Consider the following 17,357-nt stretch of genomic DNA (forward strand, 5'->3'; position numbering starts at 1 on the left):
TGTGCATCTCCTTGAAGATACAGTAGTAACTGTGGTGATATGAACAGGGCATGGGAAAGTGCACAATTCAGTCATAAAAATCAGAAGTAAACTCCTTTAAAGGGATAACCAGAGGATGAAAACCTTTCTATTTCCTAGTTTCCCTATGGAAACCAGAAGTAAAATTTCAGAAAGTTATTTACTGGACTGCCAATTAGATAAACTGATACTAGATAACCTTATTTTGGGTACATTTACCTGGGGACATAAGGTGGCAAATGAAGTGGAAGTTTTAGGGTCAGAGTTTTACAAAACTTCTTCCAGATATACAGGATTACAAGACAAGATGATCTTTGTCACTGCCTAAGGCCTAGATATCCCTAACAAAATATTAGTTCTAGAAAATTGTGAGTCAATGACTTCTGTGATCATTTTGAGCCTCTGGTCCAGTCAAAGGTGTTGTACTTAGTAATGAACAGATACCTTTAACACTGCTTCGGGCACTTATGGTTCTACTCAAATAAATACATGTTAGTCAAAAAGTAGAAGAACTATTTCAGAGATTTCTGTTACGATTGCTAGGACCATAACATTGGGAATATGTGTATTACCTAATTTAAGTGGATAACGTGGCTTTCCTCTCATCGTATCTGCCAATAATAGTTTATGATGAGAATGACAGTGACCCAACAACAGTGATGTTAGTGTTATTTTTCAAATCCAAAACACAAAATGCAGAATGCAAAGCCTTGCATACATGTGTAGAAAAATATTCAGTTTATGCAGATACTGTGTTTTAAGAGACCTGAATCCAATTACCATAATCTAGTATTCTTACAGAATTTCATTAGGAAAATGTAATCTTCTGTCAAGTATCCTTGAAAAGCTAGGTATTGAGATGGAACACAATGAAATTATTGTATTGTAATGAGAATGCTTCTTAATGCACACCTTTCTGAGGTTGCCCTTTTACTGAAAGAATATACTATTTTTGTCATTATTTGGCTACATATTAAACAGTGAAATTCTTGACTTGGTGTTAGGCAACGTTTATAGTTCCAAGACTTACCTAATTTTGTTTGGAATTAAGTTTCAAATACTCAGATGCAAATAACAAAGCATGTTGATAGCATTGCCTTTTAGTGGTAGTTATTATGCTAAGCAAACAAGTCATCAAAAAAAGCACTTGCTCTGGGTACAGAAAAATAGAGCAGAAACCTAGACTGTTAATTATTTTTATAAAACATCATAGAAGTATCATTCAAAAGCATTAAAAATCATATAGGAAAGAAAACAGCTCATAGTTTGCAAAACAATTTTAACCTGTGACATATATGGAATGATGTATGCTTTAGTCAATGTATTATTATTATTATTATTTTTATATAGAGTTTCACTTTTGTAGCCCAGGCTGGAGTGCAGTGGTGTGGTCTTGGTTCACTGCAACCTCCACCTTCCGAGTTCAAGCGATTCTCCTGCCTCAGCCTCCTGAGTAGCTGGGATTACAGGCATCCACCACCACACCTGACTAATTTTTATTATTTTTAGTAGAGATGGGGTTTCACCATGTTGGCCAGGCTGGTTTCAAACTCCTGACCTCAGGTGATCCACACTCCTTGGACAGGCAAATTTCTGGTATTACAGGTGTGAGCCACTCTGCCTGGCCCTAGTCAATGTATTTTTATTTTATATTCTAGCAGAATGTTTTGGTAGTAAAGCAAAGTGAAATCTCCACAGCTGATTTATTTCTTAAGATTCTGTATCAACAAATAAGGGCACAATGGAGAAAGCTATCTGCAGTGAGTGAATTTACATGTGACATTCTTAGTATTTATTTTAATACATTGGTTAGACACAGTGGGATGGCAATTTACATCAATTATTTGTTGGTTTATTTATGTACTTGGTATCAACCAATTATCTATTTTGTGCAAGTTATAAATTCTCTGCATTCTTAAAACTGGTCGAATTTTAGGTTAAAGTTAACCATACTTAATTAAAAACTGGGGAATGCAGAGGTGTCTCCGTGCCCATGTCAATGAAAGTGGAGACTGCTTAGTTCTGGACTCTCAAGTGGTTTCGGGCAGGGAAGCCAGGTTGGCCGCTCTGATCACCCAGAACACCCAGGTCATCCCAGCATAGTTCTCACAGTTTTACCCACGGCAAGATGGAAGCCCCTATCTGGCCTCTAATCATTCTGGGTGGAAAACTATTTTTACATTACTTCAAATACTGTCCCATAGGGTTTGGTTCACTGAATGAGTTGTAGTTGAACTGGTACACAAAAACATTCTGAGTATACAAATAAGCTCTAGCAATCAAGGGAAAAGGTCTCTGCTGGCTGAATTAAAAAAAAATCAAGGACAAGAGAACCTACTTGAGGTCCCAGAATTTAAACGCTGATATGGAGAAAAATATGATAGGCAAAATATCTGCAGTTAACTATCCAACTCTAACATTTACAGTTATATGTTCATCAGAGAGTTGATCATCTCTCCCCACAGGTCCTTCTCGGGAATTTCTATGAGCTTCAAGTCAATGGCCTATAGTTCAATAAATGTAGGACTATCTTCTTTATCCCTGCTTCAAAACATAGACTTTCACTTTTCCTCATGAAGACCCTTTTCCAGAAAGATGACAAATGTCATAATATGTGACAAGGCAATCTTGAAAGCAAATGGAAGAAAACTTGCAAAAATATCAAAATGAAATATCTCTTGTTTAATAATCATTGTTGAAGTATTTAACCTCAGAAAGTTGAAAAGAAAAAGAAGTGTTAGATGTAATAACCTATGATTGTTAATCACAGAAAAGATGAATTTTTTAAAAAAACTATATGGAATCTTAAAACCTTAAGGACATGATTCTCTAGTCACAGTAAAAATAAAAAAAATAATAAATCACAGTGGCACTCTTAATATCCTGCTCAAAATAACCTAAAAATATGAAAATAAAAGACAGAAAAAAATAGTTTTATGATTTTTGTACCTAGAAATAGAGTTATATAACAATTCAATCCCACAGCTATAAATGACTAGAGTTATTTTGAAAAGTTACATTTCACTTAGCATTTTAAAAAGTTTTCAGGAGAAACAGTATTAGCATTATTTTTTATTATTCATGAGATACTATATATACTCATATTTTGTCCATTGTTTTAGCACATTATTTTACTGTTATAGATAAATTATTTTTCATATGACTATTTGTATATACCAGCACTCAGTTACAATACAAATTTAATAACAATTGATCTTTGAAAACAATATACAGGAAGTAAATACCTTCATTCAGTACAGAAATTCTCTACTTACTAAGAACTTGTAAGGAAATTGATGTCTTGATTAATAATATGGGATTTAAACGGGAATGTTGTGGAATGTAATGAAGCAACAGTATACTTATCCATAATTTGGAATTAAAATACATGAAAGATTTATTCAGTGAAATAAATTTAAAGCTATACAGCAGTAAAGATCAGAATTAATTGTGAAGTACATTAAAGACTTATTCATAAGATGAAAATTAATGTTTTAAAAGGCAACTGAAGGACAGACTCCAATGTTTGCCAGGTAATTGTGAACAATGTTCTTGGAAAAAAGAGAAAATTTTTGAAAATGCATTTTGTAGGACATTCCTGAAGGACAAGGCTGCATTATCTTTCAAATAGCAGAAACCTTCAAAGTACAATATGCAGTTAAGATTTTAAAATATATTTTAATTTTTAAAATATTTAAAACTATCAAGGACATGTTTTTAAAACCTTACTTTGTCCTGAGAGCAACAGTATATTGGGGACTAAAAAACATACTGCCACCTCCATGAAACTTCTTTTCATTTATTTTGTTTTTAGATAAACCCAAAGGGAAAGAATTAATATACGTTTTCAAAATACATTTTTATGTGTATTTTCAAAATTATTCATAAAACACCTCTCATAAGGGCAATAACTTTGCCACCATCCAAAGACATTTATGTTGAGAGCAGCAAAGTATCAAATAACAGAAAAACTGTTGTGGTCCAGGAAGAAGAACATTGACACAAGTTGTAGTTAGGCTCTTCTAAATTTAAATTCAAGATCGTTTGCTTACTTTTTCTGGTACCTTAGGCAAGTTACTGAAATTCTCTTTTGACGCTGACATGAAATTTACATATAACATATGCAGATACGACTTCTCAGGTCTTCTACAAAGCCAGCTGCTGATTTGTTGTAATCCTCATCCATTGTTTTGTGATTGTGTGACCTGAGAAAAGCCGCCAGCATCTCAATCTGAAAAGTTGGAAATTGACACCGCCTTATTTGATGCCGTGAGGATTAGGTGAAGCAACATATGTAAACGTATCTAGCCCCAAAAGCATGTTCTCTCCCTGTGTCATATTCCTGCTCCTTCCCCTTTTTGCCTGTTTTTGGTTCATAATCAAAAATTCCTTCCCCTCTGCTTCATTTCATTTCTTCTTTAATCACCAAGAAAGGATGTTAAAACTAGAAAATCTGAGTGGCTTAAATGAGTCTATTGTAGAATAAATAATGTTTGTGTTGTTCTCCGTTCTGTAGGAGTAAATAATATTAAAAGGGCAAATTTTTAAAAATGTATGAATAAAGACAATTGAGTTCTAGTTTCCCCTGCCTCTGCCTTTAATCCTTAAGAGATGTGTACATTTGAGAAAGTTACATATTGTATTGAGTGGGAGAAATCTGTTTTTCTAATATATTAAAATAAACAGTTTAAGTAGGTGATCTTGAAGGCTTATTCCACCTCTAAATTTTGTATTATCATTAAATAGATCTCAACATCAGTGGCTTTCTATTTTCCTCTTCTCTACTATTTCCGACTTCTTACCTGATAACGCTGTCCTTAGTTTGGTTAGCCTGGTTAATACGATTCTGATATGAATGAAAGAAACCACATTCTGATCTTGCACAGGCCATAGCGGTGTTTGCTCCATTCCAGAAGTTACCAATAATGTATCCTTTAATGACACTGGGGGAGACCATAAAATATGAATGGATCAGCAAAAAAAGTTCCCAATTTTGGAAAAAGTACTTAGAGTGCACATTCTGCTAATATTATCTTTACTTATGTAGAACAATTGTATACTCATCATAAATAATACACAAATTTTACATCGTCGTAGTCTGTATCTTTTGAATATAACTAAGTAGTTTACACAAATTTTACATCGTCGTACTCTGTATCTTTTGAATATAACTAAGTAGTTTACACAAATTTTACATCGTCATACTCTGTATCTTTTGAATATAACTAAGTAGTTTTCTTTAAGAATATAATGACGAAAGATCTAAGATATACTGTATACACATATGCATATGTAATAAGTAAATATATTTCATATGAAGAATATTGATCACTGATGGTATACGGGTAAAATGGCCTGTGTGGGGAAAATTTAACCTTAGCATATATACCAATTTAATGTTAATACATATGTCAATTTTAGGTTAACATATAAGCATTTTTCTTCAGTGTGAATAACTAAATGAAGAGAGATAAATTCCTTTCTTCATCAACTTCAGTGCATAAATGCTGATTTGCATTTCAAGCATATACCGAGAGCATAGCTACTATTTGATTGGTATCTTTAATAACATATCTCAAGAAACTAAATGTTATAATGATTAATATTCAGATAAAGGTAGAATAATTGCATGTGATTAAAATTATCAGATTGATTGCTAGCCCCATTCTAATACAAACTGGTAAGTTTGATTTTTCTGTTGCTTGATTAGAATCTTTTGGATTTAAAAGGCCCAGAAATATAATCAGCTATTTGTCTACATTGCTAAGAATACTGTGTCTGAAAAATATAGATACTGTGTGACCTAATACAACTTTATTCCAGAATTAATGAGAAAATGTCCAGGCAAATAAGAGACTAACAATAAAAATGGAGCATGGTTTAAATGATCAAATTTGAATAATTACATTAACAATATAATTTGTTCATCCCAATAATTAAATATATATATACACACACACATATATATATATAACTCAGGAACTCTCCTAAGTTAAATGTAAATACTATTTGATCAGGGGGTTCAGATTGTTGATAGGCAACTCCCAAATCATATGTTAAATTCCTTTTGCAGAGAGTTGCAGAGATTTTATTTCAATAAAGTAGTACATAAAACTACTCAAAATAACCCTAAATAACTGAAATATCTAAGGTAAAAAGATGTATTGAGTAATGCATTGTGAGAATTCAAGAAGTGTATATGAAGAAAAAGAGGATGGTGGTCTATGTCACTAATGCAGGGCCCTGACTGAAAGCTAAATTTCCACATAGTTCTATGGAGTCCAGGCAGCTCGTATCACTCCTTTAGGAGATTTCAGGTAGGCGTCTTAGGTTTTCATTAGAATAGACTGTGCATGCTTCTTTTGCCATGAAAAGTGTGGGAGGTGATTAAAACTTGGATTACAAAGCAAATATTAAACACATATTTTCATACATATTATCTCAATTAAGCTCCATAATGAATTCATATGGGTACGCGTTATTTATCCCTTTTTAAAATATGAGGGAATAGAGGCTCTCTCGTTTGATGTGCAGCAACACAGGTAAAATTGAAATTCTAATAAGATTTCTGAATCTGAAATCCAAGGAATCTTTGCATTCTACTGACTTGTTTCATTTGACAAAGGCAGTATGTATCATCATAGAATGAAATATATGATAAGCCCCATTAAATATGTATACTGCCTGGCTTAACCAAGACTTACAAACAAAATACCTACATTGTAAAGGAATTACGTTTTTAGATAATTCAAAATAGGCTGAGTGTGGTGACTCACGCCTGTAATAACAGCACTTTGGGAGGCCAAGGTTGGTGACTCACGCCTGTAATAACAGCACTTTGGGAGGCCAAGGTAAGCGGATCACTTGATGTCAGGAGTTCAAAGCCAGCCTGGCCAACATGGTGAAACCCCGTCTCTACTAAAATTATCCAGGTGTGGTGGTGTGCACCTGTAATCCCAGCTACTCGGGAGGCTGAGGAAGGAGAACTCCTTGAACCCAGGAGGTGGAGGTTGTAGTGAGCCGAGATCATGCAACTGCACTCCAGCCTGGGTGACAGAGTGAGACTCTGTCTCAAAAATAAAATAAATAAATAAATGATACTTTTTTTCAATTTTTATTTTATTTTATTTTATTTTACTTCTGGGATACATGTGCAGAATGTGCAGGTTTGTTACATAGGTATATGTAACATGTGCCATGGTGGTTTACTTCACCTATCAACCTATCATCTAGATTTTAAGCCCTGCATGCATTAGGTATTTGTTGTAATGCTCTCCCTCCCCTTGCCCCGCCCCCCAACTGCCTGACAGGCCCCAGTGGGCAACGTTCCCCTCCCTGTGTCCATGTGTACTCATTGTTCAACTCCCACTTACAAGTGATAACATGTACTATTTGGTTTTCTGTTCCTGTGTTAGTTTGCTGAGGATGATGGCTTCCAGTTTCATCCATGTCCTGCAAAGGACATGATCTCATCCTTTTTTATGGCTGCATAGTATTCCATGGTGTATATGCTCCACATTTTCTTTATTCAATCTATCATTGATGGGCATTTGGGTTGGTTCCAAGTCTTTGCCATTGGAACTAGTGTTGCAATAAACGTAAGTGTGCATGTATCTTTATAGTAGAATAATTTATAATCCTTTGGGTATATACCCAGTAATGGGATTGCTGGGTCAAATGGTATTTCTAGTTCTAGATCCTTGAGGAATTGCCACACTGTCATCCACAATGGTTGAACTAATTTACACTTCCACCAACGGTGTAAAAGTGATCCTATTTATCCACATCCTTGCCAGCATCTGTTGTTTCCTGACTTTTTAATGATCACCATTCTATCTGGCGTGAGATGGTATCTCATTGTGGTTTTGATTTGCATTTCTCTAATGACCAGTGATTATGAGCATTTTTTCCTATGTTTCTTGGCCACATAAATGTCTTCTTTTGAGAAGTGTTTGTTCACATCCTTTGCCTTGATGGAGTTGTTGTTTTTCTTGTAAATTTTTAAAGTTCCTTATAGATTCTGGATATTAGCCATTTGTCAGATGGATAGATTGCAAAAATTTTCTCCCATCCTCTAGGTTGCCTCTTCACTCTGATGCTAGCTTCTTTTGCTGTGCAGAAGCTCTTTAATTTAATTAGATCCCATTTGTCAATTTTGGCTTTTGTTGCAACTGCTTTTGTTATTTTTATCATGAAGTCTTTGCCCATGCCTATGTCCTGAATGGTATTGCCTAGGTAAAATGATATTCTATGAAACAAAATGTTACATTTTCATTAAATGATAAACAAAAATTAAAGAATTCAATTCAGAATTTATATCTGCACACTTACTTGAAATATAAAAGTGTGCCATCAAAAGTAAATCACACAACTCGATAGCAGAAAAACAAATAATGTGTTTAAAAATATGGACAAAAGACCTGAACAGACATTTTTTTCAAGCAATTCATATACATGGCCAACAGAAATATGAAAACGTGCGCAACATCACTAATCATCAGGGAAATGCAAATTGAAATCTCTGTGATATACCACCTCACACCTCTTAGGATGGCTATTAACAAAAACACAAGAGCTAACAAATATTGGCAAAGGTGCAGAGAAAAAAAAGGAACTCTAGTAACTGTTGGTGGGACTGCAGATTGTACAATCATTATGGAAAACAATATGAAGTTTCCTAAAATTAAAGATAGAACTACCATGAACTCACCAATCCGTCTTCTGTATATGCAACGAAAGGAGATTAAACCACCATCCTGTAAAGATGCTGGTGCTCAAATGTTTATTGCAGAATTATTCACACTAGCCATTTTATAGAAACAACCCAAGCATTTATTGACTAATCAATGGATAAATAAAGTGTGGTGTATCTATACTTAATGGAATGCTATTCAGCCATAAAAATTCAGATCCTGCCATTTACCACAACATGTGTAGAACTGGGGGACAGTATGCTAAATGAAATAAGCCAGAATAGAAATAAAAATATTGCATGATCTCACTTATATGTGGAGTCCACAAAAAGTCAAGTATACAGATAGAGAATTAAACAGTTGTAACCATGAGCAGTGGGAAGAAGGGTGTGGAGAAAATGGGAGACTAGACATAGGCAAAAAGATAAAAAGCAGCAGATATCTAAAATGCATTTAGTCTAGATTTGTAATGCAGCATGAGGATGAATTAATTGAATTGCATTACATTGGGAATTTTTGTTAAATAAGTAGATCTTAGTTGCTGTTGTCACACACAAAAAAGTAACTGTATTATATGAGATGATAGATAAGTTAATTTGTTTCACTAAAGTAACCATTTTGCTAATTGTATGTATCTCATAACATCATGTCTTTAACCTAAAATATACACAAGAAAATTTATTTTTAAAAAGGTAAATAAGAGAGTAAATAAATAATATAATTGAAATGATTGAATATAGTAACTGTTATTTGATGAAACTGCCAAAATATCATATTTTTAACAAACATTGCACTGTGTTGAACATAAATAAAATGAGAATAAAATAACCATATCCAGCTTCTCCACAGAAAAACATTCATAATGAAATGGGAGAGTTCCCTTAACCACCTGGAAGAATATGCAGCGGGGGTGTGGCTAGCTCCTTTGTTGCCCCCACTGCTCAGATCTGTAGGGCAAGCATGCAGACAGGCAGGTGCAGAGGCTCTGGGAACTACTCTTGGGTTCTTGCCTCCCGCAGTGTTTAGGGAAGGGTGTCTACAACTCCTGAAAACCAAGTGGGTGTGTGTTAGAATATGCTCTTTCAACTTTGCCATGTGCAGATGGCTTGTGTTAATCAGCTCAATAGATCCTCTGCCTTATCACAAGGGCAGGGGGCCAGTGTAACAGCCTTTTCTGTATCCTGAGTTTTTGCCCAGTGTCCCAAAAGCATCAGATCATACTTGGGCTGGAAGAATGAGTGCAAGGTTTTATTGAGTGGTGGAGGTGGCTGTCAGTGAGATGAATGGGGAGTCAGAAGAGAGGGGATGGAGTGGAAAGGTGGTCGCCCCTGGAGTCAGGCTACCCAGTGACTAGACTCTTCTTTGACTGCCCTTGGACGAACTCCCCTCAGCATCCAGACATCCATCCTCTTCTCGCTTTCTCTACTGCATTGTTCCATCATCACTGTTCTGCTGATTCCAACATCCAGTCACTTGTGTCTGTGCCTGCTAAGATCTTGGGTTTATATGGGCGTAGGATGGGGGATGTGGCAGGCCAGAGTGGTCTCAGAAAATGCAACATTTGGGTGTGAAAATAGGAGTGCCTGTTCTCACTTAGACCTGTGGGCACAGGCCCGAGGGTAGAGCCCTTGCCAGGTGCCCACCTCTTCTCTACTCAGCACTTCCCTGTTCCCTTCCTATATCAATAAGTCATCCCGTTACTAGTTTTAGATAGTGCATATTTTGATACATAAATTTGCAATAAATTCAATAACATATTTTATACATATCTGGGCTTTTTGTTGTTTTAATAACTAAAGAAAAATTAAATGTGTTGGATCAATTAAGAACTCTTTAAAAATAATATAAATCAGTACAAACTCATTTGTAACTAATTTATAACTTAGTTACAATTCATAACTAAAACTGATAGTTAAAAAGAAATTGTAAGTTATAACCATTTGTAAGTAACTAGTATATAATTATACATCTATTTTTTGTTTCTTCATCTTTTTATCTTCGATGCACTCTTTTTCAAAGAAGAATGCTATTTAAATTTTTTATTAACTCTCGAAAATAAAATGAAACAAATTAAAACAAACAGATCAGGACATTTCTTCCTTGCATTATTGAAATGTACCTGAGCAAGGTGTATGCAGTTACAGTGACATCATTAACTAAATTTGTGAAATTTAGTTGCAAATTACCCCAATTATTTATTAAAATTAAAGTTGAATAAATCAACTTTGATATATCAACGGTATTCTTGATCCATAAAAAACAATGGAACTAAGTTATAGTAAATTTTCATAAAATATTTGTTTAAAGAATGAATGAATGAATGCATATATAATTGTAGAAAGTCAGCATAACTACAAATGCTAAATATATTTTTAAAAGAAAATGTGTGTGATTTTCTATTGCTTTATCAAAGTCAATTTTCATAAAATATTTTTTATGAAAGGCAGTCCCCAAGGCTAACCTACTTCAAAAATATACCTTATTAAGACAACCAAATCAGTGATCAAATGGCTCAAAATAAAAGAAAATTTCTAAGTATAGAAATTAAATATAAATTCCATGTAAAATAAATTTCTAAGCCAAAAATTTCACATAAATGTCTTTTGTGCAAATCCTAAAATCCAAAGTTTAACTGAGAATTTTATATACATGTATATTCATTTTTAAATTATATAAATAACTTTTATTAATAGTATATAATAAAAAATGGAAACTTTTAATTGGAGGGTGTCATTATTTATAAAATTGGAAAAACAAGGACAAAACCTGATGACATTATATATATATGTGTGTGTATATATATAGAGAAATATATATATAGATTACTTTGAGAATTCTTAATCCCTAGAGTGTGTGCTCACTCTGCAATAAGATATCATACACTCATAAATTTGTAATCCAAATTGGTATTTCTGTATACAGAAATTGACACTTTCATAAATAATTTAGTTTTTAGTCTTATAGTGGCAGAGTTGTTTGCACACTATGGAACGTAAATGTATTTTTTGGCACTATCCTTGATGTCAAGTTTTCTAATTTGGTTCCCAGAAAAAGACATACTTTTATAATATTCTTGGCTTATTTATGAGATAATAGTTTTGTTGATAAATTATTGTCCCAAGAATGCATGTCTATCCTAAAGAACAGATTTCTAAAACAATACAAATTTATATGTTAGTAATTTATAATTCATATTTGTTTTTTAAAGATTTCATAAAATTAGAGGTTCTTCCAGCCCTAAGTAGGAAAATCACATATCATCTAATTTTATTATTATAAATGCTCTGTTATTAATCATATACATGCCCATAACCCATATTTCTAGTAACAATTGAGGTTGCTATAAGATATGAAGAATGAACTGATGCAATGGATAATAAGTTTCAAAAGGAAAGAGGAGGCTAGATATAGTTCCCGTAGCATAATATATAGATCCTGATATTTATTGTCACAGTAATAATATAACAAAGTGTGTGTGTGTGTGTGTGTGTGTGAACAAGCCAAAAACTTAGTGACTTAAAACAATAGGCATTTATTTAACATATGACTGTGTAGATCAGCACTTTAGGCTGGTTTAGCTGAGTAGTTTATCTGTTTTCTACTAAACTCATTCACATGCTGAAAGTTAGCTGCAGAAATTAGAATGGGAGGTGACTGAGTCACATGCCTTTTATTCTCCAATGAGCTACCAGGCATATTTTCACAGAGACAGTGGAGGGAGAGGTTAAAAAAGTAATGTCCCAATATTAAAGTTCATTTAAGACTGTTTGAATTACAGTGGCCAGCATTCTATTGGCTTTAAATACACCTGATGGTGGAGCCCAAAGTCATGATGGAAGGGAACTACGAAGTTACACAACAAAGAGTGTGGAATCAGGGGCCACTGAAAAATGGAGAGTACTGAGACTATCAATATACCACAGTCTTCTAAGCTTTTAACTTAGCAAAAAGCCTATTATAAGACTTTAGGACCTATTATAGGATGTTAGGACTTATTATTATTTCAATTAGATGGGGCAAAGTACGTGTATAGGTGAAGTCTGCTGCCATTATTATCAAAAGAGAATTGAAAGATTTCAGAATTTTATGGACAGTGAAGGGTCAGGACGACTATTAAGTAAAATATGACTGAGATTTCAGTTACGGAATATGATAGCTGTATTAGTTCCCTAGGGCTTCCATAACAAAGTCCACAAACAAGAAAATAATTTTCTCCCCAATTCCTGGAGGCTGGAAATCCAAACTCAGGGTTAGTAGAGCTGTGCCCCTCTGACACCTGTAGGAGAAAATTCTTCCTTGCCTTTTCCAGCCTTTGGCATGGGCTGATAGTCCTTGGCATTCCTTGGCTTGTAGGTGCATTACTACAAGTTCTGTCCCTCTTGTCACAGGGCTGTTATTTGACTGTGTATCTTTCTCTCTTTAGATAGGGTTTCCTCTGTGTCTGGCCCCCAATTTCTCTCTTATCATAAGGACACCAGTTACATTTAATTAAGGGCCCACCCTACTCCAATACAGTTTAATCTTGACTAATTATATCTGCCACAGCTTCCCCCCTCCTCTTTTTTTTAGTACTTTTTTCTAAAGTACTGGAAGTTAAGACTTAAATATATAATTCAACGTGTAACAACAGGGTCATTAATAGAAAGAAGTCGTGGATAAGAAAAACAAGGATTTGGGGAAGGTATGAAGAAAAGATGAGGTTGAGTCAAAGAATTCTGAATTTAAGCTTTCAGAATAATATCCACAGACTTGGAAACCCAGAAAACATTTAGAAATGTAAGATTAGTTTAGAGACACAGGTGGGACTAGAGAGAAAACTATGAAACATATGCCAAGACAAACCTTTTTAATGGTAGATTGGGTGATAAATCTAAAGACCAATAGGAAAGAGTAGGCACACAATTCAAGAGGAATTTTGGAGAAGAGAGAGAAGCAGGAAGAAGTACAAAAATATGTATAATCATAAAATTAAGAAGAAAGTGTTTTACTTAGTCAAGAACCAAGTACGATACCTGAAACACACCAAACATTATAGATTGTTCAGGATGGACTTTGTAATACTTAAGCCTAGTATAATCTTAATAATTATTACTAAATTTATAAAGGAATCTAAAATTTTAAAAATCTCCATCATTACTTCCAAACGAAGGAATATTTTATTAATAAGTACAATAGTACTTAATATAATTTTAAGAGTTTCAACTAAAATTTTTATAAATAAAATTTATCAGCTTTTCTAGGAAGAATCATGAAGGACCAGGGCTAAGGAAAGCCAAGCTAACTTATGCTGATTATAGAATTCTACTTTATAGAACATATGGCCGATTTTGAAAGTTCGTAAATACTCCCTTGAACTGCCTAGTTTTAGTAAAGTATCCATTGGAACTGGAGTCGAAGATTCAAGTTAAAAAGAAACATATTTTATCATAGTTTTAAGGAAAAGAAAAAATGTTGAAAGGAGGTAACACTTTTCTGAATCTTTCAAACACCATTTTCATTACTGTTCTATCACTGGGAAGCAGATTATTCAAGGGAAATAAGAACAAGGGATTTGAAGCCAAACTATAAAAAATAATTTTAAATCCTGGAAATACTTTAAAAAATAAGGAATTAATTAAAAAGAAATCAAAGTGAGAAACAAATGACAGTTGCTCAAATGCCCATCTTTGGAAGTAATTAGCTTTTACAACTCGTCTTCCCAAGCATTCCTTAAAGATATTAATAAGCCTGTGGGTTTTGTTTTATTTCTAAGCAAATCTATTTGGAATTTTGTCACTGAAAATATGGTATTAAGGCATTAAAAAGAGCTAGTATTTTTAAAAAATAAAAATAAAAAGTAATTTAGTGGGAAAACATGAGAGTAACAGGCTACAGGAATACTAAGTTGCCTAATTTAATGTAAGCTAATGCATAGCTTTATAAAAAGAAAATACTAGAAATCTGCCTACAGTATTGCTACAAAAAGTATCTGACATGATGGGTATTAAGTGCTTGTTATTATAAAGTCAACATTTGTTAGATTTGTAAATTTTTAACTGAAAAATAGTCTCTGCTTGCCATTTTTATAACAAATACAACAAAGTTATAGAATCATATAGATAATTTTCTTTTGGGGGTGATTATTATATGAGTAGATAAAAGGCCATAATCTTCTATTTTAATTAAATTATTAGACTTCACTTTCTTTATTATTTCCACCTATGATCAATATGCCTTACATGACTGGATTTTCCCTGATAGATGCTGTTTTGTTTTCCTTTCTATTTTGTATTTATATTAGAGTTTTTATATTCTTAGGCATGCCTTTGACAGCCAACAAAGGGGGTTTGCAAAAATCATTATATCTACACCTCGAAGTAATTATATGTATTAGCGCCATATAACTTTAAAACTTAATAAACAGTTGTTTGGTTGTAAAATCATGGGTATGAAAAGTGAGGCAAGAAAGTCAAAGATTGATAGATCCCAAGAAATGAAAATGCTAGGTAAAAGGAAGCTGTATTTGCACTTGTACCAATTTACTTTAGCTAGAGGGTTTTCTGGGGATTCTGCTATTGGACAGAAGCCCAGGTCACTCTTGGCAGCTGCCCCATGACTGGGGCAGCAGCTGGTTCATATGCTTCTATATTGATTACCCTCCAGATGGAATGAAAGATGAAGTAATTATAAATTATTACAGAAAATTAGGTTTTAAATGTTGACAACATGATGAAAACACACTCCAAATCATGGTATTTCTTAATTGAAATGATTAGCATTTTATTTTCATTTAATATTAATAATGAGTATATTTTAAATAAACACCCAATCCTGTTGCATACACATTTTAGAAAACATTTATGCAGTGCTGTGATATTAAATTGAGCTCCCTGTCAATTCTTTTGAAGAGATGACAGATGCCCGTTTATATTCCTCTCAGCCTTGAAAGTTCTAGGACCCTCTCTGTGTTTGACTGGACACAGTTTTATTGCCTTAGAGTCTCACTGAGAAGGGAGGCGTTGCCTCAGATTCTCTCACAATGTAACTATTTGGCTGTGAGTCTTGATTATAACACACCTGCACAGTATTTTCTCAACAAATACATATATTATCATTGAATGGGAGCAGTACATTGGTAAATGCATACTAGCTTTGCAAATTTTAAATAGCTTATTTTCAAGGTTTCACCTGCATATGCATAGATTCAATAAATTGAGGAATAGTTGATATGTATCTAATATTAGAATACGTACAGTATTTTGGGGAGCAAAATTTAATGAAATACTCGAAGAAATTGCCTTTTTATTTTTGGAGACAAACATGCAGACATGATACAATAGGATAGTAATTACTAAACAAAACATGAACAAGAGCAGGGTAGTGTGCTGAAAACTTTTTTTCCCAGTTGCTAAAGTATCTTAGAGACCAGGATATGGCAGATTATTTGATAAGAATGTTTCAGGGAAAGAAGGCAGAGCGCGGCAAAGTAGGGAGGAGGAAATCATAAGACACTTCTCTAGTTTTATTTGAAATGTATTACACTTTCATTCAGATATTATCTAACCTGTATGAGGTTCCAAACCATTTAAATCTGTGTCCCAAAATATTAAAAAAATAAATACTACCGTTTTGTGAATATGCAGTTTTCTAAAAATCACTCATTGAGTAACTGCTGTACGAAAGAGAAGGCAGGTCCAGTAAACATAAAGGTAAATAAAACACAATCTGTCTTTGAGAAGCTCATTGTCCAATTGGTAGAAAAGCCATATAAATGATAGGTTTAGTACTAATGTTAAACTTACAAATTTAAAATTTTAAAGTATATGCATATTCATATACATGCATAACTATATGTTTAATATTGTGCATGTGTACTTATTACAAAATTATGGTGACATTGTCTTGGATATTCAAGTTACATACAAAATTGCTCAAAGTCTTGATTATAACATATTACCACCAATATTTTCTCACAATTTTTAAAATGCCGGTGAATAGAAGCAGCAATCTTACAAATGCATATCAGCTTCTCTATACAATTGTTTATGATTAGGGCATTCTTATCTTGTTGACCACATTCCAAAAGCAGGTACTACTACACGAACAAATAAAATTAGCATTCCATTATTTTATTTTTCTTTTCACATTAAAATACCTGATCAAATTTCACCAATAATAGAGAGATCACCTATTTCAACTATAGTGGATTTCTCTGTTGAGAAATAATCTTTCTTTACAAAAACAATTTCAGGACACCATTTTTTAAAAAGCCTGTATTCACATAACACCCTAATGACCATTTATAGAACTGAAACTTTACCAGAGTCTAGAGGCAGCAGATTTGTATGTGTTGAATAACCAGTTGGATGTCAGTGAAAATCATTTTGCTCCTTATGTAGACCGGATATAGCATGCTGAGGTGCTCTGTTAATACTTGTATTCTCAGAATTAAAGGTACATTAATCTAATTTTTTTTCAGGAAGCATAAACAGTATTTTAGAAGGTATATAACCTATACTTTAGCATCTTTAAAAATGATTTTAAATCTATTTGTCTATTTTCATCAGAAGCACTCATATATTGAAAGACTTTGATCAACAGAAAGATTATAAAAAGAAGCAGCTAATTAAGCTTTGTGAGCTTTATTTTTCCAAAATCTTACTCATT

The 17,357-nt window shown here is 33.4% G+C and overlaps 1 long non-coding RNA gene across 1 annotated transcript in view; it reads right to left on the reverse strand.

The window, feature by feature from the left end:
- Positions 1–2,906: 2,906 nt before the first annotated feature.
- The window catches only part of LOC103214645 (uncharacterized), a 32,528-nt gene continuing 18,077 nt past the window's right edge, over positions 2,907–17,357 (reverse strand). The window contains exons 2-3 of the long non-coding RNA XR_489655.3: positions 4,821–4,961; positions 2,907–4,249 (exon numbers count right to left, since the gene is read on the reverse strand). This is a non-coding gene — a long non-coding RNA (uncharacterized lncRNA). The remainder of the gene's footprint in view (positions 4,250–4,820; positions 4,962–17,357) is intronic.

The sequence above is a fragment of the Chlorocebus sabaeus genome, chromosome 3 (genome assembly GCF_047675955.1).
Source record: "Chlorocebus sabaeus isolate Y175 chromosome 3, mChlSab1.0.hap1, whole genome shotgun sequence".
Classification (NCBI taxonomy): Eukaryota; Metazoa; Chordata; class Mammalia; order Primates; family Cercopithecidae; genus Chlorocebus; species Chlorocebus sabaeus.